The 27,736-nt window shown below is 43.1% G+C and overlaps 2 protein-coding genes across 7 annotated transcripts in view; one reads left to right on the top strand and one right to left on the bottom strand.

Moving 5' to 3' along the window:
* GPER1 (G protein-coupled estrogen receptor 1) overlaps positions 1 to 7,470 on the bottom strand; it is a 29,470-nt gene extending 22,000 nt beyond the window's left edge. The window contains exon 1 of the mRNA XM_073555206.1: positions 7,102 to 7,470. The gene's annotated coding sequence lies outside the window, so the exon portion shown is untranslated. The remainder of the gene's footprint in view (positions 1 to 7,101) is intronic.
* The window catches only part of CHLSN (cholesin), a 219,615-nt gene that overhangs the window by 61,027 nt on the left and 130,852 nt on the right, over positions 1 to 27,736 (top strand). The gene's annotated exons all lie outside the window — the stretch shown is intronic.

Raw genomic sequence — 27,736 nt, forward strand, 5'->3', positions numbered from 1 at the left:
AGCTCAAGTGAAGGTCTGGGGTGCTGGGTTTCTTTTTATACACACCCACTAATTAACCGATCATTTACTGATCACGGGTGAGGATGTAAAGTAGGATTGGGTGCATTATATGACCAGGCGACAAAACTTTTGCCAAAATCTGACCATTCTGTGTCCATTCAATGATGATTTCTGCATTGATGCCAATTTATTTTCTTACCCTAAACCACATTTCGGAGGGTTTCAGCTTTCAAAAGAATAATTTATACAACCAATGGATGAATTTACCGTCAGATTATAAGCTTTTATTTACATAACATGGATAAGCGACATAACTTCTGTCAGGGAGTGTAGTGATTGCTCACCAACTGCAGCAGTCCTGTCACGTCAGCAGCGCTGCAGCCAGTCATCATTTGGTGATCTAAAGTAAAGTATTCTGGAGAGTCCTTTCTTTTATTGTCCTTTTCAGTGGAATCGTATCGATCCTGGTCGCGTTTTGCTCATTGATCGGTTGAATATTTTCTTTTTTTCCCATGGAATTACCGCTTTTATTTTAATTCGCTGCATCTTTTCCAAGCACACTTTTTCATTCCATGCCTCAATGGTTTCATCTGTGGATTTCAAAGGAGAATGATAAACCGAATATTGCGTTAGAAAGAAATATGTTGATTAGTGCGAAGCCACTGGCCATTATTGTACATTAAAGGGGTTCTGGAGCAATAGATCAATATTGGTGTTCTAGGCAGGGCGCGCGATCGCTGTGATTCTTCGGGACTGTTGCTGCAGGGTCAGTAGTGTTTGCCTTTATGTATCTTTTCTTTATGGGTGAAGGTATGCAAAATTACAATCCTCAATGGTCAAAATTAGTGATATAATGGCAATGTGTCGTCAGTAAATTATTTAAATCAGGTTTTTATGATAAAATATATATATTTTTTAAATATTGATAGTGTTTTGTTTTAAATTTTCCTTATTACTATGCAAAAAAACACAGAATTCTAGTAATTTTCTCAGAAGTGTTTTCATCAGTCTCATTGTCCATTGCAGACAGGACTACAATGAAAGGTAACACCTCTTTATATACACTGGATTCACAATAGGTAGTGTCACAGCTCACCTCCTCCTCCTGTACAATGACTGATATCCTCTCTATACCCAGTAGATAACTCTGGATCCACCATTCACAATAGAGGATGTCACAGCTCACCTCCTCCTCTTGTACAATGACTAATAACACCTCACTGTACTGTAGATAACACAGGATCCACCATTCACAATAGGTGATATCACAGCTCACCTCCTCCTGTACAATGACTGATAACACCTCTATATACAGTAGATGACACAGGATCCACCATTCACAATAGGCGATGTTACAGCTTACCTCCTCCTGTACAATGACTGATAACACCTCTATGTACAGTAGATAACTCTAGAACCACCATTCACAATAGATGATATCACAGCTCACCTCCTCCTCCTGCACAATGAATGAAATCCTCTCTATATACAGTAGATAACTCTGGATGCACCATTCACAATAGAGAATGTCACAGCTCACCTCCTCGTCTTGTACAATGACTAATAACACCTCTATATTCAGTAGATAACACAGGATCCACCATTCACAATAGGTGATATCACAGCTCACCTCCTCCCACTCCTGTGCAATGACCTTTACCCAAATTAGAGCATGCTCAGATACCACTTTTAAACAAGTATTTAGGGTCTTAGTCAGTTTATTGCTCTCCGTGTCCTTGTGAAGATCAGGAAGTAGGAGTCTAATATTAGACCTAGTGGCCAGTGTGAAATTTGGAAGAAAATATTTTTTACTAGAAATTGAAGTATGGAAAAAAAAAAAACATAGCAACCTGATTTAATCCCTCTGTGCACCTTCACGTAATCATGTCCCAGTCAGGGTTCACATGTATAGAACGGGCTCAGGAGCTGAGCCCGTGATATACTCGGCAGACGCTGGCTCTAATACACAGCAAGAATCTGCCTGTAACAACAGCAATTTGAACTTCTGACTGCCCGATCCTTCTCTCCTCCAACATCAGGAGGCCCACATACATATTAGATGGTTGGTGGCGGTCTTGCCAAAATTGGATCGGCCAACGTTCATTGTGTATAGCGTTCATCTGTTGGTTGGTGGTGGTCTTGCCAAAATTGGTTTGGCCAACGTTCATTGTGTCTATCGTTCATCTGTTTGTTGGTGGTGGTCTTGCCAAAATTGGTTTGGCCAACATTCATTGTGTATAGCGTTCATCTGTTGGTTGGTGGTGGTCTTGCCAAAATTGGTTTGGCCAACATTCATTGTGTCTATCGTTCATCTGTTGGTGCCCATACACCTGAGATGTCTGTTGGCCGACAGCTCGGCACTTATATCTCCCGACTGATTGTTCGATTATTCATGTATCTGTTTGGGGAAAGGTTTTGTTGGACCCTTTAGCTCTAGTATCAGGTTTTTAATTTGAGACTTTTGCGTTTCCTGTACAGATACACTTTAGGTAAACCAATACACTTTGATTGAACCTAAAAGCTACGGACTGTATACTTGTGGGGGTGGAGTATGACTACGGAATGTGTTTGTTCGTAGTCTGTTACTATGGAGACAGATAAAGAAGCTCTAAGGGCTCATTCAGTCGTCCATAAAAATGTGTCCCAAATTGGACCGCAATGCACCGACTGGCCGCAGGTCTCCCGAACCGAGCGTGATAGCTTCATAGAAATATAGGAAGCTGTCAGGAGACCCGTGGCCTGTCTGATCTCACACGTGTACATGTGTCTGAATGCGGCCTTACAAGTAGCAGCATCGTGGGTGAGTTTTACAAAATTGGCCGTGGCTGCAAATTCGACATCTGCAATTTTTGAAAAGATGCAGCTGATTATCCCGGAGGAATTCACCCTTTACAATCCTGTGACCTAATAATCACCGCACAACTGAGTTATACGTAGATTTGTCTGACATAATTGCAGTGATCACAATCAGATGTGTATATGGACGTCTGGCGGAGCATCATGGATATTACCCAGGGTCCATACATTATTCAGAAAATCCATCTTCTCCATCAGATCTAATTAGTAGCGGGCAGAGTTCATGTATTAGAAAAGCTAAAATGCGGCTGTAAGTGGGGAAGATGCCTCATGCAATCTCCATATATCAGTATCCATCTTCATACTTGTCCATAGAATATCTATATAAAGTAGGGCGGCACAAGTCCCAGGAGCCCGGCAGCCACTGGCTTTAAAACTTGCTGTCGGCATTTAATTTTTTTTTTGTTCACATCTTATTGCCTGACCATTAAAAAATCATTAATTATTGATGTCCTGTGTGTATTATTACATAGGACTGCAGGGAAACCAATGCCTATCAACATCTGTGAAGGGAGATTTCATGTACGCAGCCCCAGGGGATAGACACAGCAGAGGAGGCCCCCAGTTTCTCATTTGTTCCAAAATTTCTTTGGATCACAGCATGATGTCAAGCTTTTGAAAAACTTTCGGTCTACTTCACTTTGTCAGGCAGGTCCTTTTTAAGTGATTTCTTGATTGAGAACAGGTTTTAGGGGAAGGTGGCAATCACTTTTTTCACACACGGCCCCTTAGGTTTGGATTTCTTTTTCCCTTAATAATAAAGACTTTCATTTAAAAACTGCATTCTGTGATTACTTGTGTTATCTGTGCCTAATATTTTTATTTGTTTGATGATATGAAACATTTAAGTGTGACAAGCATGCAAAAGAATAGGGGATCAGGAAGAGGGCAAACTCTTTTTCACACAACTATATATGTTGTCCTTGGTGGGATTTGAACCCAGGACAACAGCGCCGCAAAGCAGCAGTGCTAATCACTGAGCCACCATGCTGCCCATAATGCACACTTCCACCGTGCTTTGGTGGTGATAGTGCCCCCTTACCCAGTGTCAGACTGAAGAACATTGGGCCCACCGGGGGATTTGATTTTGGGGGCCCACCTTCCTCCCACACTGATGAGCGCCATATCAACTGCAAGGTTTGCACTATGAACTCTCCTGAAGGAGAAGCCAGGGCCCACCAGAGGATTCTCCGGTTCTCTGGTGGGCCAGTCCAACCCTGCCCTTACCTCTCGGGTACATGTTGCACCAATGATATATTCTCCCCTGTGCAGCCCCATAGAGCTGAATTACAGGCACCGATTTAGTTGGCACAGAAGGTCCCCTTTCTACAAACAACTTCACACACATAGTGTATATTTACCCAGATATCATGCCTCCCAAAACCTAAAAGGGTACTGGCAACATCCCAGCTTTGGAAATGAGGGATGCATCACTGCAGATTTGCCAGCCAAGAGCCTGGAAAGTTGTATAAAACTACATGACAGATATATTAGTCGTCACCTATCTTTTTGCAGACACAGATACCGTTAAAGGGAATCCGTCATTAGGTTTTTACTGCTTAATATGATAAGGGGTAGAGACCCTGATTCCAGCGATTTATTACTCACTTGGCTGCTTGCTGTAGATTTGATAAAATGTCTGTTCTATCAGAAGGAGATTATCACTAGGGGACTAGTCATCCTGCTGCCCTGTAGTCTTCCATATTCATGAGCTCTAAATAATCCTGCCTCCTCCACTGATATGCAGTTTTCTGCCTATGCACAGTGTACACAGAAAGCTGCCAATCAATGGTGTGGGCGGGGTTATACAGAGCTCAGCATTAGAGAACTGCCAGATCTGCAGAAGATAAATGACAGCAGTCAGCCCAGTAAGTGATACATCACTGGAATCGGGATCTCTGCCCCTACATCATGCTGCCCTCAGATGGGGTAGCAAAAACCTGGTGATACATTCCCTTTAATGGAATTGCTCCACTACATTCCACACAAAGTGGGCACAACAAGTAGGTAGGGTGCCGGAAAAAAAAAGATACACCCAAAATTATGCAGCTCACAACTACATATCAAAACATATAATAATACTTTACCACAAATCGGATAAAGAAAACGCCAAAAAGAATGAAAACATTCCATCAATGATGGGGTCAATGTATTCAGTATAAACCCCACCAACAAGCTGAGTCCAAATTTCGACATAAACAGCATAAGGGTATGTGCACACGTTAAGTATTTGCAGCATACTTTTCTGCACCAATAATGCATTTCCTTGCAGGAAAAATGCTGCGTAAAATACATGGGTTTTCTTCTTAGATTTTTTTTACTCTGTTAATACTGGAGCTACACAGCGACTATGGCCACAATGCCTGTCGCGGAATACTGCAACAAGCAACCTTGGCTGATTTTTTTTGTGACTTGTCACAGTGCTCTTGGGGTCGCCATGCGACCCTGATCATTTGTATGTGATGCAATGTAGTAGCAGCACAGAGCGAACCTTACTCGATTGACAGGTGTCATAACCAAAATCGCTATGTAGTTGCCGCCTAAATAAGATGCAGCAATACAGTTGGTACAAATGGTACAGTTGGCACAATCAAGCAGATAATGGGTTAAATGTCGCTCTCTTGGCCTTATATGATGAATAAGCTGTAGACAAGCATATAAAAAATTGTTTCATCCAATTTTTTCCAACCATGTTTCCATTTTTTACGTCTGTTTGCAATCTGTTTTCACCAATCTACACTAAAAAATGTACGTGACCAAATACATTTTTCCATGTTAATAGTAGAAATGTATCTGTACAAATTGGATACAACTCGGATGTTCCATTTTTTTTTTTTACGCACCCATAGACTTGAATGGGTGCGTCTCAGCCGAGCCTCGGAACAAAGTAGTGCACCCTGCACTTTTTTTCCTCCGGGACAGTCAGACTTAGAAAAAAATCTGGACAGCCCTGTTGGGTCAGTGTGCTGTTTATGAGCTAAACGACTGCAAATCTGATAGCTCACATCCGATTTATGGTCTTGTCTGCATGAGGCATGAGCCCTTAGGCAAGGAAATTGTGTTTGTTGCTGCTTACAGGGATCGATCTTCAGTAGCTCAACCTCTAGCAGTAGGTGGCACAGCAGCAGCTTTGGAAACATAAGCCCCCCGCATGTCCTAACTGCTCGTTACGGGGAATATGGTACCATAATTGCCGATTTCTTGGTGATGGAACCACTTGAGAAATCCGTATCAGAATGGTGCCATAATTACCGATTTCTTGGTGATGGAACCACTCGAGAAATCAGTCTCAGAATTACTCTTGGTCGATCAATAAAAATTGAGCTTCAAGAATTGTCTGGCCAACTGTGATACATGTCACGACCCCCAAAATCCAATTTGTATAAGTCCGGAATGATTGGATAATTTGCTTATGAGACAGTTTGATCATTACCTAGATGCTACTCGCTATAAGATTTCTACCCTTAGACTCATTGAGTGGTTTTCTTCTGCTGGGCACCTACTGAAGAGCTAAGGTCGAAAGCAGAATTTCCGAGCTTTTGCTCCTGCTGGCCACTAACCATATTATGCCACGAGTATTAATAAGTTTTGGGTTGGGAGGAAGCATTAGGAAATAAGTTAATTGCCATTGATGGCTTGATTATGATGCAGACTGCTATCCAACCCATGATCATATTTTGACTCTAGGTGACTTTGAATCTTGTGCCGATTGTATTTAGGGAGAGATATCCCCCAGACATTGCACATCACAAATAATGTCTCTGAGGAGGCTGAAGATATTGACCAAGGGCCATCATTTTCTCTACATTATTGGATTATATCCTTAATTGGAGGTGCATCTTCTCCTCCCAAGACCTCGTCCCAGCTGTATTATTAGCCAGGCTGTAAGCAGAATAATAATAAGTGGTTGCGGACAACACATAATGAGAACGATAAGTTGAATTATCCAGAAAAGACCCCTTCTCGGGCAATATGTAGACATTTATATGCCATTTTTGGACTTTCCTCTTATGTATGTTAAATGTGCTCATCCTACAGCTTGTTGCATAAATGAGAGATGGCGTCAATTGCTCTACAGGCTTCCTTTCCAATAAGTTGTCCCCACTACCCTGTGGCTAGGAGATGCGATGGGTAATATACAGATAAGGAACAAATTATAAGACTAGTACAAGGTGACAGGCTATCTTCTTAAGAATAAAGGACCTTCCCCAGACACCCACTAGGAAAATCAGGTAGATGGATTACCTTTCAGCTTTGTGTCTCCTCTAGATTCCTGGTCAAGAGTCCAGAAGATCCTTAAAAGACATCCCAGAGCATAAATGTGGAGCTTTCGCCCTTTCGGCTCCTCGTTGTCTTATAACGCACGTTGCTGAGATGTCACCTATTTGTATGATTCAGTAGCTGTGAAAAAAACTTGGTGGGACATTCGGCTGGAAAATAGACATCTCCTCCTCGATGGCTGTGATTTTAGGAGCAGTGTGGAGGAGTTCATTCCTTATGTCCTTGGCAACAGACTGGTGCTTCATAGATTCCCAGGGTTGTTCTAATTTGTGTTTGGTGGAAGTGCTGCTGAACAGGCTTCCTTTAAAGGCGAAGGTTAACCCTTCCTCTGCTGCCTGGAGACAGCCCAGGTTTCAGTCCATGTCTCAGATTCCTTCTCCTTGTCTGTAACGTGTCCGATGTGGCTGAGGTTTTGCCTCATTATTGACATCTTGCACTTGTTTCTTTAGTTTTGTCATGTATTTACATGGTATTTTTTGTTGCTTCTTATAGCTGCTGTTGTTTTTAGCACTTTTGTGCTTATTTGCCAGTAATTAATATATTTATGTACATACATTATTAGTCATAACTGTAATTGTATATTTTTTAAATTCTCTTTTTATTGCTCATCCCATCAACTTTTGTGTTTACTATTTTGTTAATTCATTCTTCCCCATTCATGCTTTCTATCACTATAATTTCATATGTCCTTGTTCATTTTCTGCTCCTAATTTCTGTATATACCCTGACCACAGTCCCTCTTTTCTACATCTTTCTCCTTCACAATCTCATTCCCCTTTTCCCTGCTCATCTTCTGACTCCTATTCCTCTTATCCTTTGTCCTCTCTGTTTTCATTCACCCTCACATATTAATTTTGTACATAGTTTTCTTTCTTTCTTTTTTTATTTCTTTCCTTCATGCTTTCCCTTTTTACATTTTTTTCTATCCTTCGTTCTTTCCATCTTTGTTTTTCTTTCTTTCCTTTTTCTCTTTTTCCTTCTTTCTTTCTTTCTTTCTTTTTCTTTCTTTCTTTCTTTCTTTCTTTTTTCTTTTTCTTCTTTCTAGCTCTCTGTCATTATTCTTTCCCTTTCTTTTTACTTCTTTCTTTCCTTCCTTTTTTTTTTTTTTTTTACTTCCTTCTCTTTCTATCCTTCGTTCTTTCCCTCTCTGTTTACTTTACTTTCTTTCCTACTTCATTTTTTTTCTTTCTTCCTCTCTTTTTATCCTTTGTTCTTTCCCTCTCTGCTAACTTTTTTCTTTCTTTCTTTCTATGAAGGCAGCTGTCAACATTATTGCCTGGGCTCCCTGTGACCAAGTAACAATGATGGGAATTTTATTCAGCACCCGCAACCTTCGTTACTGTGAGAAATCTCAATTACTAGCCCCTGGGCTTGATGTCAGCGGCCATAAAACTGCCTACATCAACCCTATTACCCCAATTGCCACCACACCAGGGTAAGTGGAAAGAGCGAGGCTAAGCGCCAGATTTGGCACATCTTATAGATGCTCCATTTCTTGGACAGCTGAGGGCTGATGTTATTAGCCTTGGAGGGGGCCAATATCCCTGGCTATTAATATCAGCCCGCAATTGTCTGTTTAGCCTTTGCTGGTTAAAAATTGTAGGGGGACCCTATGTCATTGTTTTCTGGCTTCCCCCTTAATCTAACCAGTAAAGGCTAAGCAAACAGCTGTGAGCTGATATTAATAGCCTGGGAACCTTTTGAGATATTGGTCCTTTCCCAGAAAGCAATTGGCTTTCCTGGAAGCTCAGGCCAATTTTTTATTAATTTATTTAAAAATAAAAGACAAGTTCAGTAACCCCCCCACAAAGCACTGATTATATAGCACACTGACATCTCACCAGTACTGTTTTTTACAGTACCAAAATCACCAGGAAGTGTCAAGTAGGCCTAAAACTGTGCCAAATTTCTTAGTGCCACACAACTTTTATAAATTTACCATAAATTACTTCAATATTTTGTTTTTTTTTTTGTTTTTTTTGTTTTCTAGGCTGATGTAAAAAGTAGTCCTCCTATACCTGCCTGTCTTCATCCCTGTTCTTTATTTCTCTTTCCATTTTCTTTCACTAAAACATTAAGTTTCCTGTTGTTTTTTTTATGCCTTTTCATCTTCTTTTGCTGCTTTTATATTTCCATTGTGCCTCCCATACTCCCATTGATTTTGCATTTGCCTTTGTTAAAGGCCATAATTCAGATTGATTTCTATTTTGAATGATGTCCCTAATTAATTTTGATCACCCCCTAATGAGAGAAAGCAGGAACAGACTGGAGTACGGCCTAGATGATATATGCAGTGTAGCCATTGGACCCAATAATTATCCTTTCCAGGAGTACATATGTCCGCTGGATGTCGTTTGTCTCCATCTCGTTTTCATCCTAATTTTTTTTCTTATTTGAAAATTGCCTTTTTTTTTTTGTTGTTATTTTTGTTCATTTCAGGGAGTCTGCATTAAAGGGTTTGTCCAGCCTCTACACACAATTGCCAAGCGGCAGGGATGGGATCAATATATTAAAATTTGATATACTCACCTCCTCTACTCTCCGTGAATCTGGTGGACCTGTTATTTAGTCACCTGACTACTGACGTCTCGGATTGGCTGCAGTGGTCAGGAAACTAGCAAACAGGAAGTCATCAATGTGCAGACCACTGGAGGGGCCAATATTGGCTATGCAGGGGCTAGATCATCTCTGATTTTAACGTTTTTAACCTGGCCCTGCCACTTGTCTAATATTCTAGTGGCTGGAAGCCCCTTTAAGGTGGACCTGTCACCAGGTCAAAAATGGCCAGGTTTTGTTCTTATGTTGTTTCTGCTTCTTTCCTTAGTATTCAGGTTTCTATTTTTGTTTTCTTTTTAAATCTGCCATACTATTCCAGAGATATAGGCCTTTTTAGTTATTGCTGATTTTACTAGGTCTTTGCAAGGAGGTGTGGCTCATAAGGTCACAAGGCAGCCTAAAGACACGCCCCAGAGGATCCCCCTTTTGTAAAGGTCATGAAAATTAGCACTAAATAACAATGCCCATATCTTTGGATCCGTATGGCAGATTTAACCCCTCCCCCCACTGTTTGTTGCGCAGGTTACCGGCCACCTCTGCAGTCTATCAGCAGAGGGCCTTCTACTAGTCTTAAACTCTTTGCTCCAAGGTAACATGGAAATGGTGATAACTTGCGACCCACCCTGATCCTGAAAGCGCGGATCTGCAGTGTCCCACCTGAGTGGAATGGCATTTTGAGCACCACTCCGATCATTGCCTGTGGAACTTCTGACGATAGCCGGGTACAGCTCTCTGCTATATCCAGCAATCAGAAAGTTATCACCTATCCAATGGTTTGATGATCACATGCTATTTTGGTACAACCTCACCATTTTCATGTTGATGCTTGGCCTCCAGGGTCTCTGTTGGTTTTTGTTCTGCAATTTTAGGGCATTTGTTTGCTCTTTAAAAAAAATTAAAAGAAATCATATCCTTGGAAAACCTCCTCAGGGTACATATTTAGACATCCCATCATGTGTCATTGGGGATATCTACTAAGACTAGCATTTCATACCTGGGTATATGCACTAGAGTAATATCCGCAAAATATTTTGGAATCGTATGCCTCTTAATACATTCTGCACATCTTTGCCTGACTGTGTGCCAGAAAATTATATCTGTGCCAATTATACTCCAATTTCTAGCATCCATTATACAAAGTCTTTTGTGCTGCGAAGACCTGCTCCTCTCTGCTAGACTCCTCACGCTTTTAAAAGCATAAAAAAACACAAAATGGTGAGCTTCAATATTTGTGGTCTTTTTTATGCCGTAAAAACAAAATACAGGCCTTCATAAAATGTCTATACCCTCCCGATTGAGATTTGCAGAAGATGTCCTCATTCGGTGTTCACAAGGTAGGGCTGTTTTCCATTAGGTAGGGCTGTTTTCCATTAGGTAGGGCTGTTTTCCATTAGGTAGGGCTGTTTTCCATTAGGTAGGGCTGTTTTCCATGAGGTAGGGCTGTTTTCCATGAGGTAGGGCTGTTTTCCATTAGGTAGGGCTATTTTCCATTAGGTAGGGCTGTTTTCCATGAGGTAGGGCTGTTTTCCATGAGGTAGGGCTGTTTTCCATGAGGTAGGGCTGTTTTCCATGAGGTAGGGCTGTTTTCCATGAGGTAGGGCTGTTTTCCATGAGGTAGGGCTGTTTTCCATGAGGTAGGGCTGTTATCCATGAGGTAGGGCTGTTATCCATGAGGTAGGGCTGTTTTCCATGAGGTAGGGCTGTTATCCATGAGGTAGGGCTGTTATCCATGAGGTAGGGCTGTTATCCATGAGGTAGGGCTGTTATCCATGAGGTAGGGCTGTTTTCCCCAGGGTAGGGCTGTTTTCCATGAGGTAGGGCTGTTTTCCATGAGGTAGGGCTGTTTTCCATGAGGTAGGGCTGTTATCCATGAGGTAGGGCTGTTTTCCCCAGGGTAGGGCTGTTTTCCATGAGGTAGGGCTGTTTTCCACGAGGCTGCGCCGTTTTCCATGAAGTGGCACCATTTTCCACAAGGTTGCGCCGTTTTCCACGGTCTAGGGCAATTTTCCATGGGATAAATCTTTTTGCACGATGTAGGACTACTTCCCACGAGGTATGACTCTTTCACTCTGGGTACAACTATTTCTGTAGGGGTAGGACTGTTTCTGTAGGGGTAGGACTGTTTTCCATGAGGTAGAGCGGTTTTCCGTGAGGTAGGGCTGTATTGAAGGGACTCTCATGGCTTTATGCTTGAGAGTCTCGTATCTCTAAATTCTGACAATGGGTCTTCCATTAAAGCTTAGGGGACATGATGCACCTCATGCTCCTTCATTGTAGTGGATGTCGGTGACCTGATCGCACTGATCAGTGCGATGTTACATGATGTGAGTGAACCTTTACTAAACATATAAAACTCACAGTTTGCTTTCTTCCGTCATGCATCGTGCTGTTAACCGCTATACAGCGGAATTAGAAGGCGCAGAGTGTCACGCCACGAGGACCAGCTCCGCAGATTAAAGAGAGCCCCCTTGGAGAATCGGAACTGTCAATTGTGATGCCTCCACGAGACGCTGCTCTTAAGGAGCTTGGGTGCACAGCAAATTCCTGAAAAATAATTGCACAGCGGTTGGGAGCTGGTAATTGTGGCTGATTGCTTCTACGATGCATTAGTTTATTTTTCTTATGAGCAAAAACCTATTGTTTCTAGCTATAAACTATGACGGTAAATTATTAACCAGCGGTCGGCTTTTATTATTCTGGACAATGTAGCAGGTCAGTGGTTCTTCTCTCCATTGTCTTCAGTTCAAAGCTGCTTTCAAATTATTAATGCTGCCATAGTGTGCACATGCCAGAAATCCTCTTTATTATATGTTGTTATAATTGACCATTCGGCATGGATATTTACATGACTAGATTCCGCAAGGTGACCTCTCCAATTATTGTTACCATGGACATGCAGTTATATGCTATACTGGTCAGTCACTGGCGGTGGTCAGGGAGAAGGCGTCAGGGACTCTCCTGTCTGACTGGTCTCCCGTTGCCGGTGTCGGTGGATCAGGCAGCATGTATCAGCTGTCAGGTTGCCTTTGAAGGTTGAGGAACACTCAACATAGTGAGAGACCAGACAGATTATAGCAAAATTTCTACTTCTGAGCTGGATTCACATCTACACTGCTCTTTTCTGCTGTTTACAATTTGCTGGATCTCTTTTTTTTTTTTTTCATTTTTTAATCTGCGGGGCATTACGGTCTTGTGCACTCTTCAGGACAGGTGAGCCAGATGCCCTGCTTAATCACGTTTTCCATGCTGTTGCTAACTTCTGTCTGTGTGCTACAAAGGGAAAGAAGAGCAGAAATCCATCATCTCTGTGCGCATCGTATGGAAGACGACATAGCAGCTAGTCTCCACTCACTAGCTGGGAGACAACTGAAAATTAGAGATAGAGGCTGCAGAGGAGAAAACTGGTGAAATTTACGGTATTCAAGTCAGATAATGGTCATAAATAGTGTAATTCCTCATGTACACAAATGCCAGTATATGCTGAAAAGTCACCTAACTAGAGGGATGTCATGGAATATTAAATTCCTGGGTCAAAATAGAGGGTTGTCACATGAATGAAAGGGGTTTGGCCTTAAAATCAAGTTATTACTCATTCACAGGCTATTTCTTATAGACCTTGGATGGCGCAGTGGAGCGCATTAATGGCCAGCGTTCCATTCTAATAGGACACTCCAGAGTCCCTTTCTTAGGATCGCTGTCGGTCCCAGAAGTAGGGACCCCAACTATCAGCTCTCTTATGCATTAGTCATAACATCATTTTATCTTTACAACCCCCCTCAGCTACAGTAGTGAAGGAATGACTGTTGTATGATAAAAATGCATTCACACATAGCGTTTTTTTTCACTCATAAAAAGCAACGAGAAAGTGAAAAAAACGCAAATGTAGCACATGTAATCCATACCTGAAAAACGATGCAAAAAAAAAAAAAAAAAAAAAAAGAGTTAAAAAAATTTCTGCAAAAGCTATGAAAAAATGGCCTTTTTGAATGCGGCAGTTTAATAGCAATAAAAAATGCTGTGTGTGAACATAGCCTTATGAAAGACAGACGTGCCATGTATGTCCTCATGTTCCCACCTGCCAATTTTCTCCGACATGCCAGTCTCACATATGGTGATGGAATTAAATAAAGTGTTCCGTACTTGCTGAAGTGCTATGCTAAAATAGCGGATCAGCCCCCAAAGGCGGCCGGCGTGTGGCCAATCATCGCTGTAGTGACACCATTTTGGACTTTAAATTGGTACATGGCTTTTAGGTTACCTGGGAAACTGCTAGCCCTTTACATAAATTTAATGCAAATTAAGTCTTGACCTGCATTTCTGTACTTATTTTCCCGTTTCCTCCTGCTGTGGATGTCCGCGGTGCGCTATTTTCACAGTGGGAACTGTTATGTTCCTTCAGTGCTAAGAGATGGAGGTGTCACATTGTATTCCTCTAAAGCAGACTTCAGAGACTGGAACGCTTTAGTCCTGTGCCATATTCACAATTCTGCAAACTTCAGAGTTTTTTTTTCTTCAGGTGACAGTCCTCTTTACACAGCAACTTAGCAATTTACATATTTTTAAAAACTGTTCCTGTTCTCGAGAACTGAGATATATCTATATATATATAAAATTGAGTGTGTGTGTATCGCCAACCAATCAGGAAGCATCTTTCATTTCACCAGCGCTGTTTAAAAGAAGCTGAGCTGTGATTGGTTGCTATGAGCAAAAGTTTTCTCACTAGACAACACCTTAGCAGACAGTGACCGCGTGGGAGATATTCTAGCATCCCCGGGAACATAAGCTCCCAGCTATTGTCTGCCCCCCAGAAAGCAACAGTGAGTACATGACAGAAATAAATCCCCCCTCCTGTGCCCATATACACATAAAACATCCTCCATCCCATAGGCACATTTTCCCGCTTAAAGGGATCATTGGTATGGAAGTTAGGGCAAATCCATCCAGCGCTTTGGTTTTGACCCCAGTCTCTCTTAAAGGGATCCCCGGTATGGAAGTTAGGGCAAATCCACTCTGCGCTTTGGTACTGACCCTAGGCCTCTCTTAAAGGGATCCCTGGTATGGAAGTTAGGGCAATTCCAGTCAGCGCTCTGATTCTGACCCCAGGCTGATGGGATGATGTGGGATATTAGGGATAGTAGTCCGGTGGCTCTGGCTGATGGGATGATGTGGGATATTAGTTGGAGTAGTCCGGTGGCTCTGGCTGACGGGATGCTGTGGAATATTAGGGGTAGTAGTCCGGTGGCTCTGGCTGACGGGATGATGTCGGATATTAGGGGTAGTAGTTCGGTAGCTCTGGCTGACGGGATGATGTGGGATATTAGTAGTCCGGTGGCTCTGGCTGATGGAATTATGTGGGATATTAGGGGTAGTAGTCCGGTGGCTCTGGCTGACGGGATGATGTGGGATATTAGGGGTAGTAGTCCGGTGGCTCTGGCTGACGGGATGATGTCGGATATTAGGGGTAGTAGTTCGGTAGCTCTGGCTGACGGGATGATGTGGGATATTAGTAGTCCGGTGGCTCTGGCTGATGGAATTATGTGGGATATTAGGGGTAGTAGTCCGGTGGCTCTGGCTGACGGGATGATGTGGGATATTAGGGGTAGTAGTCCGGTGGCTCTGGCTGACGGGATGATGTGGGATATTAGGGGTAGTAGTCCGGTGGCTCTGGCTGACGGGATGATGTCGGATATTAGGGGTAGTAGTTCGGTAGCTCTGGCTGACGGGATGATGTGGGATATTAGTAGTCCGGTGGCTCTGGCTGATGGAATTATGTGGGATATTAGGGGTAGTAGTCCGGTGGCTCTGGCTGACGGGATGATGTGGGATATTAGGGGTAGTAGTCCGGTGGCTCTGGCTGACGGGATGATGTGGGATATTAGGGGTAGTAGTCCGGTGGCTCTGGCTGACGGGATGATGTCGGATATTAGGGGTAGTAGTTCGGTAGCTCTGGCTGACGGGATGATGTGGGATATTAGTAGTCCGGTGGCTCTGGCTGATGGAATTATGTGGGATATTAGGGGTAGTAGTCCGGTGGCTCTGGCTGACGGGATGATGTGGGATATTAGGGGTAGTAGTCCGGTGGCTCTGGCTGACGGGATGATGTGGGATATTAGGGGTAGTAGTCCGGTGGCTCTGGCTGATGGGATGATGTCGGATATTAGGGGTAGTAGTTCGGTAGCTCTGGCTGACGGGATGATGTGGGATATTAGTAGTCCGGTGGCTCTGGCTGATGGAATTATGTGGGATATTAGGGGTAGTAGTCCGGTGGCTCTGGCTGACGGGATGATGTGGGATATTAGGGGTAGTAGTCCGGTGGCTCTGGCTGACGGGATGATGTGGGATATTAGGGGTAGTAGTCCGGCGGCTATGGCTGACAGGATGATGTGGGATATTAGGTGGAGTAGTCCGGTGGCTCTGGCTGATGGAATTATGTGGGATATTAGGGGTAGTAGTCCGGTGGCTCTGGCTGACGGGATGATGGTGGATATTAGGGGTAGTAGTCCGGTGGCTCTGGCTGACGGGATGATGGTGGATATTAGGGGTAGTAGTCCGGTGGCTCTGGCTGATGGGATGATGTGGGATATTAGTAGTCCGGTGGCTCTGGCTGACGGGATGATGTGGGATATTAGGGGTAGTAGTCCGGCGGCTATGACGGGAGATGATGTGGGATATTAGTGGTAGTAGTCCGGTGGCTCTGGCTGATGGAATGATGTGGGATATTAGGGATAGTAGTCCGATGGCTTTGACGGGATGATGTGGGATATTAGTAGTCCAGTGGCTCTGGCTGGCGGGATGATGTGGGATATTATAGTGAATGTGGCTATGCGGAGTGGGCGGGGCTATATACTCAGCTTTGATTATAATTTGTTATAACTAACCGTAGTTAGTTGCTATGCCCGGGCAGCGCCGAGCTCTTCAGCTAGTATAATATATAGACAACAGATGGAAATGATTGGCAATTATCAAGACACCCTCAATACCAATGATTTCTGACTGATGTTTTGGTCACTTTTGAATGTTGGTTGTGCTTTCACACTCGTCGTAGCATGAGATGGACTCTACAGCCCACACAAGTGGCTCAGGTAATGCAGCTCATCCAGGATGGCACATCAATGCGAGCTGTGGCAAGAAGGTTTGCTGTGTCTGTCAGCGTAGTGTCTAGAGGCTGGAGGCGCTGCCAGGAGACGTGGAGGGGGCTGTAGGAGGGCTTTTTAACTAAATTATGAGAATAACATTTTCATTGTTCCCCTCTAGGTGTTTGTATCTATGAGCTTGGTGATTGCAGGTCACCTTTTGGCTTGCAAAGTCTTTGAAAGTTGCAGAGCACAAAGGTGTTGGCTACTACTTTTTTTTTATTGATGGCCTGTCCATATGAGGAAAGGATAGGTAATCTTTAACTATAATACAAGATTAAATACAAGATATATAAAGTTACTCAACTTTTTAGGATTTTTTTTAGTGTATGATTCTCAAAAACTCTGTGTCACGGGGTTACTGCTACGGAGCGCAGCCAGAAAGACCACAGCATCTGGTTGCTCCTACTCCAGCGCTGAGAAGAAGCCCTTCTCCGTCTTATTAAATGTGTTTATTTCTTCCGGCAGAACAGAGGTTAATCGGCAATGTTTGAGATCCCTGTTCTCAGCTGTGCTTGGATAGCCACTCCTTTTGCCTATATAATCTGGGCTCTATTACTAATCCTTGTCAGAGTTAGCTTTTTGCTACATGGCTGTTGTTTGGTTTGTACACTTGATAAAACCTAGTTTGGTTTCTTCCCTTTCCTACACACCCCTGTGGATTCCTCTGTTATATGTGAATATTTGGTGTGTGTGGTTTTCAGTTACCCCTTGTCCTTGATGCCCTGTTTGCTGGGTTGGTGTACTGCGGTGCACAGTAGCGCCCCTTTTTCGCTGAGTGGGGGGAAAAGAACAGCCGGAGGGCTAACTTATGAGATAAGGCAAGGGCAGAGGCCCCGGCGTTTTCGCCATTTGAGTATCCCGGGGAACAGGGTGAGCTACGGCGCCCCCCTAGCGTTATGACCAGGAAAGGAGCCCCTGGTCTCGGGTCACCCAACAGCTGTGTTTTCTCACTCTGCTCGTTGGTTTAACGCTGGTAGAGGCAGATGGTAGTTGATGGGTACGGGTCCTCTTCAGTTCTTCATATCCTATCTTGCCTTCGGAGTAACTTACCTATCACACTGCCTGCAACGCAAATATGTTAAAAAAGCCATCTCTATAAAAATTATTGATTGCATTTAGCCATAAGGTACGGTACGAACATTAAAGGATAATTTTACTGATAATTCCCAGGGTGTTATAAACATCTGTGCTTATCGGTCTCCCTTCAGACAAACCCCCAAATTGGATTTGCACTTTCCGTGGCTAAGTATCTGAAATTCTTCTTTCGTGCACCAGATGTCCCCTAATGATAAAGCCTATCAGTGTAATGTACAGCAAAACATACAACTCGTATACGACGGCGCGCTAACTCTTTTTTCAGAAACTTCGTTTTTTTTAAGCCATTTTTTTTTATTCCTTTCTTCCAAGAGCCATAACTTTTTCCATTGTCACAGCCGCACAATTTTTTTTCATGGGACGAGTTATGGTATAGTATTTATTTTACCATAGCATGAACTGGACAACAATTCCAAGTTCGGTGTAATAGCAGAAAAAAAATAATTCGGCCATTGTTTTTTGGGTGTTGTTTTTACAGCATACACTGTGCTTAAAGAAAAAAAAAATGTAACCAGCAACATGATTATACAGGTCAGTACAAATACGGCGATACCAAACTTTTATAGTTTTTTCTTTTTGTGGTAAGAAAAAAAATTAAGAAATTTTTGATAAAAAAATTGAATAAAATTGATTTGTGTTACCATTTTTTTGAGATCTATTACTATTTTATTCTTTCATCGATGGAGCTGTGAAAAGGTTTGTTGTTCTTTGCTTGCATGGCAAGCTGGTATTTTATTGGTACCATTTTGGGATACATACAATGATTTGATCACTTTTAATTGCCAATTTTATATTAATTCTCAGGTTTTGATTTTTTTCTTTTTTTACCATGAGGAATAAGTAATTTCATATTTACCAAGAGCAGATTATTCCGGATGCCAAATATGTTTATTTTTAAATGGCTTTTTTTTTTTTTTCCAAATTCTTTTTTTTTCTTTTTTTCTATATTTTTAATTTTTTTTTTTTTTCCTTTTCATGAATTTTACCCTGCGATTATCTGATATGCTATAATAATATGGGTACATTTCTAAGCTCTTAGGGACCCATTCATCTAAGCTTTTACACCAGAGAAGTGTCGTAGAAGCTTTGAAAAACTGCAAAATTCTTGTGCAACTTAGATTCGCACTCAAATGTTGTGACATCTGCCATTTTCAGGCCGGTGTGAATCACCCACTGACAAAATGGGCACAGATGGGGAGTCGCCTGGGCCTGATTGTTGAGATCACGCCTGTCGATGTTTTCTACTATGGTAGCATTTGTGGCGTGACGCTTGGAGTGCGAGCGGGTACTACACCGGTCTTGATGAATTGGCCCCATAATGTGCGGCCTGTGGTTAGGCTTCACAGGAGTATCACCATGGCAGCCATTGGGGCCTTCCACAGACCTCCCCCTATGGCATGGCAACAAATCGGCACCTTTCTATCACCACACAACGGAGGGGTCAAAGCAAAGAGTGCCTTAAGCAGTGCACCCCAGGGATCACGTTCTCTAAATGTCACTGTTCTCCTGATTCGCCATGTTGCTTACCCCATGTACAGGGCATTAGTGGGCTGTTAGTGGTTGTAACCATGGATACCTATGCCACTGCAATGCCCTGCACATGGGGTAAGCAACATATCGAATCAGGAGAACTATACTACATTTCTAATTGTAGTTAATTGCTAATATTTTTATTATTACACCTACTACACTACATGTTGGATAGGATCTTGGAGATGGGAATCCCACTTTAAGGTTCAAAGGAAACTAAGGATACTATTGGTAGTGTCTAGTACTACATCTCAGCCCAGTGAAAGGGGTTGGGCTGCAATACCACTCACAACCTGTGGACAAGAGTGGCACAGTTTTTTGGGTTTTTTTTAAGACGTTTTTTATAACCTTATACACTTTTAACCCCTTGCCGACCTCCACCGTACGAGATCTGTGGCGTGGGCTCGACACCTATCCGTGACTGCTGGGACCGTAGTCGAGTGTGATCACGGTTGTTACAGGTAGGGTGCTGTGCGGCTCATGGGTGGCGTGGTCAATAACAACCTGCCCCCTCTTTCACCCCATCGCCTATCTTTGCCATGGCAGCCATACTGAACTCACTCATCTTTGTTAATGCTTTATTAAAACCCGTCGGACACAGGTTAAAAAGTTCACTAGGGGGAAAAATAAAATAAAAAATATTAAAAACATTAAAGTTTTTTTTTACATTTTTTATAAAATATGAAAAACTATATATAGGAATGCAAATTGACTCTCACCTCCCTCCCCCACTCATAATATTCATATTGTGTCCGTTGATGGAAAATATCCGCTCACTTGTCTGATCTTGGTCACACGGACAACGCAACTCCATTTTCTGGCACTTTCCACCACTTAGGGCCTGTCACCTGGCGTAGTAAAGCCCACACACAGCTTATCGGAGGTCAATGAGGTTCTCCCCCCTAAAAACGACTTATATGACTTATTGACCAGATATTTCATAATTGTGATATTGGTTGGAGCAATGGCTGCCTATTACTATTTTGCGAAGACCTGACTTGTCATTCAATTATTATCATCACTGGAACATTTTATTTGTTGTTTGTGCCTCTGATTGCTGTCTAACTTCGGACCCGCCAGACATTACCGGACAGATAATTTGAAGGTGTCTCAGTTGATTCTCACAATAGGCTCTGACTGACGCCGCAGATTGGAGCTTGTCAGATTAATGGCAATTATGGTGACGGTAATCATCGCCTTCTGTGAACAATCTCTTTGGGGTCATTTACATGTGGCGATCACTGTTGGACAAATTATAGAATAATCAAATCTTACAAAAATTATATTTTTTTTTCTTTATCCTTCCCAAACTTTGTAATGAATTAAAGGGAAGCGATCATCCAAAAAATGACCCATTGTTTAAAAGAGAGCCACTGGGACTTTTTTTTTTTATACTTCCTGTCCTTTCAGGAAGTTTTCAGCAGGCTCATTATCAGCAAAGGCAGAATTACAAAGACAGTTGACACTTCTATACACAGTTGATAACACAGGATCCGGGAATCCCAATAGGCGATGTCGCAGCTGAACCTTCTCCCCTTCCCTTCGCAATGACATTCATTAGATACATCAATGCAAAAGATAGAGATTGGTGTTTGACCATTATGGCTCTGTACATATGTTGTTTCCTGAAACAACAGAACAACAGGAAATCAGAGTCTGGAAAAGCCCCAGTGGCCAGTGTGAAAATTGCAAAGTCTCTATTTGTTTTAAATTTTTAATACAGATTGTGATATGAAAAATAAAAGCAATACCAAAAAAGAAAAACATAAACACTAACAAACATTTGCCCCCCCCCCCATAATAAAACAAAAAAAAACCAATGAGTTGTTCACTTCTTTTAAATATGTCTTTTGCGACTTGACTAATAATTGCCGCAGGGTGGATCATCAATTTTTGCACGGTGGCTCATACATACAGGCGTCTAATTAATATTAATATAATTATCTCCGCCACCTAATTAATACCAGGCATGACAGCTGACAAAAAAGTGCAGAGTGCATTAAAGAAACATACAACTTTGTGAGGCACGGGTCCCCGACGCGCGTTTTGCTCTAGCTTCGTCTCAGGGGGTAAGGAGTGACCCGTGCCTCACAAGGTTGCATGTTTCTTTAATGCACTCTTCACTTTTTTGTCAGCTGTCATGCCTGGTATTAATTAGGTGGCGGAGATAATTATACTGTGGTTATTGCTTACTATTTCAGCACAAGTATTCCTTAGTTGGACACTGTCTCAATTTGCCACCTCTCCATATACCTATTAGTGTATATGTATTACACTTTATTTATGTATATATTGGTTTGTGCTTTCATTGTACACTTACCTTATTTTAGGAGGCTGTATGCCCCTTTATGACAAGCACTTTTGCACTTTGTAGGCTATATGTGTACATTCCTAGTATACAGGCGCTGGCTTCATATTGATATGGGCTGCAGTTTATTTCTATGCACTGTGCATTTATTTATTATTAGTGGCCATTTCATGGCTTAAACTGCTAACTTGGGTCATTGCTGATTATATCATATGATTGCTTATTGCGCTGTATATATCATCTTTTGGTTTATTATTTTGGTAACTATATACCATATTAGTCTTGTTTGGGAAATTTTCCCTGTATCACAGATATTTGTTACTTTATATTTATGCAGACCATGTGTGTAGAGGAGACATATATATCACTATTTAGGAAGCCATTCATATGTGGTTACTGTGTTGTCACACTAGTCTGTAATTGTACATTTTGTGCTCCTTTATGGTGTTTATCTGCCATTTGGCAGTATATGTACATATTTACCTTGTTAGGCTGTATTGGACTTGTATCTCTTTTTATAGTGTTTTTATATTTTAACTATTATGCAATAATAAAGGCTATGTATTTTATGGCTAAACTTCCTTTGTCTTGTTGGATGTTGTGGTTTTCTATGGGGTTGAGATCTGGAGATTGGCTAGGCCACCCCACGACCTTCTTATGCTTCTTATGAAGCCACTCCTTCATTGCCCTTGCAGTGTGCTTGGGATCATTATCATGCTGAAAGACCTATCGACGTTTCAACTTCAATGTCCTTGCTGATGGAAGGAGGTTTGCACTCAAAATCTCATGATACATGGCCCCATTCATTCTTTCATGTACACGGATCAGTTGTCCTGGTCCCTTTGCAGAGAAACAGCCCCAAAGCATGATGTTGCCACCCCCATGCTTCACAGTAGGTATGGTGTTCTTTGGATGCAACTCAGCATTCTGTACCCTCCAAACATGACGAGTTTTGTTTCTACTATATGACATTCTCCCAATACTCTTCTGGATAATCCAAATGCTGTCTAGAAAACTTCAGACGGACCTGGACATGTACTCGCTTAAGCAGGGGGACTCGTCTGGCACTGCAGCATCTGAGTCCCTGGCGGCGTAGTGTGTTACTGATGGTAGCCTTTGTTACAGTGGGCCCAGCTCTATGCAGGTCACTCACTAGGTCCCCCCATGTGGTTTTTGGATTTTTGCTCACCGTTCTTGGGATCATTTTGACCCCACAGGTTGAGAACTTGTGTGGAGGCCCTGATCGAGGGAGATTATCAGTGGGTCTGGTATGTCTTCCATTTTCTTATTATTTCTCCCACACTTGATTTCATCACACCAAGCTGCTTGCCTATTGCAGCTTCAGTCTTCCCAGCCTGATGCAGGGCTTCAATTTTGTTTCTGGTGTCCTCCGACAGCTCTTTGGTCTTAGTGGAGTTTGGGGTGTGACTGTTTGAGGTTGTGTTAATACTAATGTCTCCAAAAGAATATACTTCAAACGACCTGTATCAACAAATATCTATTATGGCACCTTTGCCACTAGACCAGAAGCGATTCCAACAAAAATGAAGTTAAAAAATTCAGTTTTTATTAATAACCAGTTAAATTGGTAAGAAAATTAAAATTAGACAGGGCTGAAGCTCCATGGAGCAGGAGACGCACAACATGAAACCAAAGCACATAAATGTATGAGGGTATGAGAATAAACCATAAAATATCAATATATCGATGTTATTCATGAAGAAACCATTATACAGTATGTCAACGAATAAGTGATAACACATGTGGTATCATAAATAAAATTCAATAAACAATGGTATAATGAGTCAAAGTAAGAGACTAATGGATTGCATGGGAATCTATCAAAAGAAGGATAAATCTAATAAAAAGAGCAACTATACAAATGTATTATTCCGTCAGTACATGAATCCAATGCATAAAGAAATCTGATACGTACACAAGCTATAGATCAATCTATCACCACAACAAGAGGGCTAAAATTATTCCCCTTATGAAATATTTATTACTTGCGTAGGGCTTATAGAGCTATGCTCTCTCGCCCGACGGGCGCCGTTTCGCTGCTCGCTTCTTCCGGGGGGCGTGTTGACATATAGTGGTTTCTTCATGAATAACATTGATATATTGATATTTTATGGTTTATTCTGATGTCCTCATCTATTTATGTGCTTTGGTTTCATGTTGTGTGTCTCCTGCTTCATGGAGGTTCAGCCCTGTCTAAATTTTAATTTTCTTACCATTTTAAGTGTTTATTAATAAAAACTGAACTTTTTCTTAACTTCATTTTTGTCGGAATCGCTTCTGGCCTAGTGGCAAAGGTGCCATAATAGACATTTGTTGATACGTGTTTTGAGGTTGTGGACAGGGGTCTTTTATACTGATGACAAGTTCAAACAGGTGCCATTACTACAGGTAATGAGTGGAGGACAGAGGAGCCTCTTAAAGAAGACCTTGTACTCGATCAGTGGTAGGAAGGAAGACCCAAAAAGGATTATCCAGCCGGCTTCAATTTTCACAAGCAGTACACCAGCCTCCTCAAGTCATAGAGACCTATTTAATAACGTGTACAGTTGGTATTGGGAATAAATGTGAGCGCGTTTAGGTGGAGAGCCTCTTTAAAAAATGTCTGTGATTGAAATGTTGGCCGAGTTTTGTCCCGGACTGCCCCATGTTTTTCAGTTTCGGCTTTGTGCTTTTCAGGCTGCTTCTCGGTCTATAAACACACTTTGGTGGCCGCACGAATCCCCCGGAGAGTAATTATCTGAGACTGAGGGGTCCAGATCAGTGGTATTCTATCTAACAATAACATTCATTCCTGGTTACTTGGTTCACGATAGAAAAAATCTGCGCCCCGGCCTCATTTCTGGGGGCTGCACTCGATTAGCATCCGTAGCGCTATGGTTCCCATTACCGGCACATGCAGACCCGCAGATCACGGTGCACAGATGGACGGAGGAGCATGCACCATCTGGAGAACGGGCGTTTATGGAGTCTTCAGTAATTAGATAGATCGGGAGTAAATGGGAAAGCTAATATTCCTGTGTCATGAAAGAAGCACATTCTGTACTCATCTGCAATCATCTGTGCCAAGTCAGGGCAGACGTTATATATAGGGACGGTATTATCAGTGTGAGTAATGACCAATATATAAAATACTCCTCTCCCCCCACACTATGTAGGACCCCCCCAAATTGTGCTCTCAGTCCAGTTATTAATAATTGCACAAGGTTATAGCTAAATTTCGGACCGTTGGGCGACTTCTCATATTATTCCTACCATAGCGCCACCTAGAGGGGAGAATTTGCCACTTGAGTGACCACATTCGCAGTTCGGAGGTGGTCACACAAGGTGGTAGCGAAGCACATAAAATATACTGGATTCAAAGAGTAACCGTCATTTCAATTTCTTCTATAAATAAATAGTTCACATGAAAATAAGAAACGTTGTAATATATTTTATCAGAGAACTCTGCTTCTTTCAGTCTCAAAATTCTCAATTCTTGGGTTATATTTGTCTTCAGTGAATACAGTTTCCCATTACTGAGATAGGAGATGACAGTTGGTGCTCATAAAGTTCGATGGAAAACTGTAAGTGTTGTTTCAGGAGAACTTGCAGCAAAATGTGTCAACCTCTAGCACCTCCTCCCTTCTCCGTAGATTTATATAAGCACTAACTGTCATCTCCTATCTTAGTAATGGGAAAATGTGACTTCACTGAAAACAGAATTTGAGAGCAAAAGATCCGGAAACAGTTATCATAAATGGTAGGTTCTCTATATGGGAGATCGTCAGCAGTGGGGATCACAGGGATCTGTACTGGGAGCAGTGGGGATCACAGGGATCTGTACTGGGAGCAGTGGGGATCACAGGGATCTGTACTGGGAGCAGTGGGGATCACAGGGATCTGTACTGGGAGCAGTGGGGATCGCAGGGATCTGTACTGGGAGCAGTGGGGATCGCAGGGATCTGTACTGGGAGCAGTGGGGACTGCAGGGATCTGTACTGGGAGCAGTGGGGACCTCAGGGATCTGTGCTTGGAGCAGTGGGGACCGCAGAAATCTGTATTGGGAGCAGTGGGGACCTCAGGGATCTGTACTAGGAGCTGTGGGGACTGCAGGGATCTGTACTGGGAGCAGTGGGGACCTCAGGGATCTGTGCTTGGAGCAGTGGGGACCGCAGAGATCTGTATTGGGAGCTGTGGGGACCGCAGAGATCTGTACTGGGAGCTGTGGGGACCACAGGGATCTGTACTGGGAGCAGTGGGGATCGCAGGGATCTGTACTGGGAGCAGTGGGGACCTCAGGGATCTGTGCTTGGAGCAGTGGGGACCGCAGAGATCTGTACTGGGAGCAGTGGGGACTGCAGGGATCTGTACTGGGAGCAGTGGGGACTGCAGGGATCTGTACTGGGAGCAGTGGGGACTGCAGGGATCTGTGTTGGGAGCAGTGGGGACCGCAGGGCTCTGTGCTGGGAGCAGTGGGGACCTCAGGGGTTTGTGCTGGGAGCAGTGGGGACCGCAGGGATCTGTACTGGGAGCAGTGGGGATCGCAGTGATCTGTACTGGGAGCAGTGGGGACCTCAGGGATCTGTACTTGGAGCAGTGCGGACCTCAGGGATCTGTACTGGGAGCAGTGGGGACCGCAGAGATCTGTACTGGGAGCTGTGGGGACCGCAGAGATCTGTACTAGGAGCTGTGGGGACCGCAGGGATCTGTACTGGGAGCTGTGGGGACCTCAGGGATCTGTACTGGGAGCTGTGGGGACTGCAGGCATCTGTACTGGGAGCAGTGGGGACCTCAGGGATCTGTGCTTGGAGCAGTGGGGATCGCAGGGATCTGTGCTTGGAGCTGTGGGGACTGCAGGGATCTGTACTGGGAGCAGTGGGGACCTCAGGGATCTGTGCTTGGAGCAGTGGGGATCGCAGGGATCTGTACTGGGAGCAGTGGGGATCGCAGGGATCTGTGCTTGGAGCAGTGGGGATCACAGGGATCTGTACTGGGAGCAGTGGGGACCTCAGGGATCTGTGCTTGGAGCAGTGGGGACCGCAGGGATCTGTACTGGGAGCAGTGGGGACCGCAGGGATCTGTACTGGGAGCTGTGGGGACCGCTGGGATCTGTGCTTGGAGCAGTGGGGACCTCAGGGATCTGTGCTTGGAGCAGTGGGGACTGCAGGGATCTGTACTGGGAGCTGTGGGGACTGCAGGGATCTGTACTGGAAGCTGTGGGGACTGCAGGGATCTGTACTGGGAGCAGTGGGGACCGCTGGGATCTGTACTGGGAGCAGTGATGGACCGAGATCTTTTTTCGACCAGTGCAGCTATCAGTCCTGGAGGAGAAAAAAGCAGATTTATCCGATGAGATATATTACACAATTGCTTATTTTCATGTGGGTTTTTGATTTATGAAATATAAATTAAAGTGATGGTTCCGCTTTAAAGACCATTAAACTCCTAATATGCACGAGTCCTTATTAGCCCCCTGCCGCGTTCTATTAATATGCAAATAATGTATTTATGTGTTCTTCTTTCACAGACCTCTTATTGGTTGCAGAATCCTTTGCGTCATGAGATCTTTTCTGTTGTCGCCGATGTTTCTGCCTCTATTAAAGGGGTTGTCTCAATATTATGAATGGGCAAAAATCCTAAAAACAAGTAACTTTGCAAATCTTCGTTTTCAAGAATGGGGGAGTTTTTCATTTTATTGTTTTTGGATCGTTGCTTAGGTTACCGGCCACCTCTGCATTCTATTAGCAGTGATTAAGGACACTGGACAACCCCTTTAATGGATTATCATTAAATTCCATCCTATAAGTCCATACAATGGAGAAATAATACCGCCAAAAGGTGCTAAAATGAAACCACCCATATATCTTCAGTATAATATTACCATTAGTGTTCACATATCGCTGCCACATATTTTTCCACCAATTCTCGGCCCCCCGTCCTTTTCTATGTCGTCTTCTGTCCTCTTGTGACATTT

Source organism: Dendrobates tinctorius, unplaced genomic scaffold (assembly GCF_039654945.1).
Source record: "Dendrobates tinctorius isolate UK_male_01 unplaced genomic scaffold, ASM3965494v1 ptg000222l, whole genome shotgun sequence".
Classification (NCBI taxonomy): Eukaryota; Metazoa; Chordata; class Amphibia; order Anura; family Dendrobatidae; genus Dendrobates; species Dendrobates tinctorius.